The 4,431-nt window shown below is 36.3% G+C and overlaps 1 long non-coding RNA gene across 1 annotated transcript; it reads right to left on the bottom strand.

Moving 5' to 3' along the window:
* Positions 1-701: 701 nt before the first annotated feature.
* On the bottom strand, positions 702-4,055 carry LOC143654845 (uncharacterized). The gene is made up of 4 exons (XR_013161996.1): positions 4,004-4,055; positions 3,509-3,541; positions 2,187-2,276; positions 702-810 (listed from the first exon to the last, which is right to left on the bottom strand). It is a non-coding gene; the product is annotated as an uncharacterized LOC143654845 (long non-coding RNA).
* Between the last annotated feature and the right edge of the window lie 376 nt (positions 4,056-4,431).

The following is a 4,431-nucleotide window of genomic DNA, read 5'->3' as shown; positions in this document are numbered from 1 at the left end:
GTATTTATTCTTGGGAATCTCCTGAATCACCTCCTTCCTCTTAGCCATCATTAAGGTCCAATCTATTCTAAAAGGCTTTCCTCATAACCCTTAGAAATTATATTCCTGGTGCCTGAATTCATGATGCTCATTGTGCCCTGCCTTACAGTGTTATCTTTTATCATGCAAATGTTTCCTTCAGTGCTTCTTAATTGGTAGGAGCAGGATGTACAGGAAGAATATCAAAGACGATCAAGAAGAAATCCATATGTATTTAAATATTTATCTTTATACAACTGTCCTCTCATCCTCTCACCCCACTTTACCTCATCGCTTCCATAGTCTAATGTTTGTACGGGGCAGGGTACTGTACATACCTGCACTCCTAAGAGTCATGCCGGAAGGGAGGGGTGACTTCATGAGATTTTAAAATAGTCCCTGGGTGAAGCGAATTCCCACCCCACCCCAAGTGAGAACCATTAAGCCACTGAACTCAAATTCAGGTGATCTGACTTCAGGTCCTAGCCTCTGCCACTTACTGGTTGTGTGATCCTAGACAATTTACCCTTTCTCAGGATGAAATTTATTACCTGTAAATTGAAAATCAGTATATCTGCTTTAGTACTATTGTGAAGATTAGATTAAATAAATCTATAATATCTTATATCATTCATCAACTGTCTTCTTTCATGCTTTCCAGGCTGTGTCTCCAACCCAAAACGCTCATCCATACCTCTTCAAAGCCAAGAAGATGCAACTTCGGCCTCAGATAAATTAGCACTCAAGAGTAGAGGACAGTATGCACGACTCTTCTGGAAACCTGCATCTTCTCTGATAAAAGAAAAAGGGGCTAGTTTTACCTTTCAAAAACATCTACTAATAGGTGATAAAGAAAGGAAAATTCCTCATTACAAAAAGGGCCCAGGAAGGGGAAATGAAAGCCAAATACAACCCTACAGCAAGAGAAGGACTGCAAATAACAAAATAAAAAATAAAAACAAGGATTCACGAATGCAGGAAGAAATTAAAACAAACCTGCAGGCCCTCATAAATACAGCAATCAGGCAGCTCCGTGCATGCATCCCATATTTGAATTTTTATTTTCCATGAAGTATTTTTGTCTCTGCATTGCCTAAATTTGGCCTCTTACCAAAGCCTAATGACTCTACTTTATGTTAAGCTTTTCGAAGGATCTAAACTTAAAACTGGGAGGGGGGGAGCCTGTTAATTTATCTTGCAGGAAAAGGTGTTATAATTTGAATGAAAAACAGCAAGCAGACAGATAAAAAGGAGTTGGCACAAAGCTCGGGCAATCAGTAACATTTTTTTGTACCTGCAGGCTGAGAAATTGTCTCCAGTTTTGTACGATGTTATTATCATCGTCTATTTTCACTTGTGCATTAGGTTCAAGCATAATTGTGTGAAGATTTGAATGTTCTCTGCAGATTTACTATTATAATAAGCTCGTAATGTTAAAACACTGTATGTGTTGACAGTAGTACTAATACTGTCCTAAGCAAACAAACCAAATCATTTTCTTTAAAATGCTAATTTCACCCTTCTACAGATCCCGGTCAGTTCTAAAATGGTCCCTTACAATAGTTTTCCCTCTGACCTTCCTGTATTCTATCCCCTTCCATCTACAATGCTACCATCCTCACAGACCACCTGATCTTATCATTCCAGAAACTATTCTTGTCATGGGGAAGGGCCACTTGAAAAGAGTGGGGCCACTTTGGGCTATACTTTGGGATGCTCATGGATAACCAAAAATATGCCCAGGCTCCACAGAAAACAAGTATGGTATCTAGCTTACAAATCTAATTCATGAGCTAGAATCTAGCACTGGGTAGGATATAGCTGTATTGAAATAGCAGGAGACAACAAATCCATGCACAACAGAGGGGGAGAATCACTGTCATAGAGAAATGTCAATCAAGTTCAGACACAGCTGGAAGTTGACACTGAGTTCAACCTGAAAACCAAGAGAGGGTTTTGTGTCCAATTTCAGCAGATCGTTTTTGTTCTCTTCTTTCTTTTAAGAAATAATTTAATAGCATTTTTGAAATAAGGGTCTATTGTAAAAAATTTGGAAATGCATGAAGAAAATAAATCTGATTCCAGCTCTCAGAAATTATCCTCGTTATTCTTAGATCTTATTATTTTAGCCTCCTTCAATCCATAGTTTAATGAATTATAGTACATACCAATTTTTAAATTGCTCTTTTTCACTTAATGTCTTCTTAGCCTTTCTTCATGTGGTTAAACATTCTCCAACTACGATGCCACTTTAACAGCTGTATAGTATTTCATTAAGGTAAACTGTTGACTATGATTGGACATTTAGGTGGCTTCAGCAAATCACTAGTTAGTTAAGATGGTGATTAATTCATAGCAAATTTTTAAAATACAAACTTTTTATTAGAGAGGTTGTAAGTTTACAGAAAAATCATGCAGAAAGTAGAGTTCCCATATACCCCTAATGTAATATGTTGCATTCTTTTTGAAACCTAAACCTGCCCAACCTCCCCTCCCAAAAGACATTTGCAGCTCTCTTAAAGCATTTCTTTTGTGAATTTAGTGATCACATCTTCCCATTGATTTCCATTTAATTTTAAAGATATATTACATGCACACACATGCATGCATGCACCTTTTTCTTCCAATATATATAAAAAAAAAACCTTAAAAGAACTGCATCTACCTCAATAGATATTTTTCTTCTATAATTCTTTAATGTGCCTTTCACACACATTTGTTTTAGCAACATCAGCCTTAGAATAATTATGGTATGAAACAATATGTAGTTAAGAAACATAACACAATTACTTCCACCCAATTCAAAGATACTTTTCATTTATCGATTAATTCATCTAACAAATTCTCATCAAGCATCTACTGGATAACTTGTGCTGTACCAGACACTAAGGCAACAATATTCAAGCATCCACACTAGATATGTCTTTACTTCAAAGCCCAAACTACCAGGAAATGTTTAGGTTTTTCCTATATATTTTTCAAATATCAGAAACAGTGCTTAATTTATATTTAATAAACATATTGTCCCACTTTTAAGTGGCATATGGACCTTTTCAAACTTGGCAATTGATTAATTAATAACAAAAAAGTTCTAACAAATCTCTCTCATGACAGAAGTATAATCTGTACCAATCTGAACCAAGTCTTAAGGGTTTTCAGCAATTCTGTACTTCTGTGATTCTTAGATAATGGCTAATAGATATCAGCTATATAAGAGGCTCACTTTGTGAATAAGGTGGACAAACGGGCAGCTATATTTACAGTCTTTAGGAATCTCATTGCCTCCCCAGAAGGTTTTAAGACCTGCCCATCAAGATCTATACAACACTTCTCTTGCGTATCCTCATGCTAAACTGTGCCTTCTCCCATCACTTTAATTTCTAACATTTTTTTATTGTGAATTATAACATATATACAAAAAAGCAAATACATTTCCAAGTACATTTTAGCAAGTTGTTACAGAACAGATTTTAAAGTTTGTATGGCTTACAGTTCCACGAATTTTCATTTTTTCTTCTAGCTGCTATAAGAGACCAACAGAAATATCAATATAATGATTCAGCAATCATACTCATTTGTTAAATCCTATCTTCCCTGTTATCCTCCTCCTTCTCTTTAAATAACATATAGACATAAAAACAGTAAATTTCAAGTTACATCACAACAATTAGTTGTAGAACAGGTCTCAGAGTTTTTTATGGGTTACAATTCCACAATTTTAGGTTTTTAATTCTATCTGCTCTAAGGTACTGGAGGCTAAAAGAAATATCAGTATAATGATTCAGCACTCACACTCATTTGTTAAACCCGACCTTCTCTGTATAACTTCACCATCACCTTTGATCTTTCTCCCACTCTTTAGGGGTATTTGGGCTGTGCCCATTCTAACTTGTTCATGTGGGAAGGACTGTCAATAATATGGAATAAGGGGATGGAGCTAGCTGATGTTCTGGAAAGGCTGACCCCTCTGCATTTCAGGACTTACCTGGCCTAGGGACCCATTTGGAGGTTGTAGGTGTTGGAAAGTTACCCTGGTGCATGGAACGTTTGGAGAATCTTATATAATGCCCTCGGAGTTCTTTAGGATTGGCTGGAATGGTTATGGTTGGGGTTTGGCAAATTACGATAGGTAGCAATATCTAACTGAAGCATGCATAAGAATGACCTCCAGTACAGCCTCTTAACTTTATCTGAACTCTCTTAGCTACTGATACATTACTTGTTACATTTCTTTTCCTCCTTTTTTGTCAAGATGGCATTGTTGATCCCACCTATCACTTTATTTTATATCTACCTTTATCTTCTCATTTCTTCATTGAAACAACTCTAAGCCTAAAGCTTCCCCATCCCAGCATTAAAACACATTCTCAAACTCCCATTGGACTAAACAATATCCCTCTCCTGGTAAATATT

This window comes from Tamandua tetradactyla, chromosome 14, assembly GCF_023851605.1.
Source record: "Tamandua tetradactyla isolate mTamTet1 chromosome 14, mTamTet1.pri, whole genome shotgun sequence".
In the NCBI taxonomy this organism is placed as follows: Eukaryota; Metazoa; Chordata; class Mammalia; order Pilosa; family Myrmecophagidae; genus Tamandua; species Tamandua tetradactyla.
Note: the sequence above shows the minus strand (reverse complement) of the source record. Positions and strands in the feature narration are given on the sequence as shown.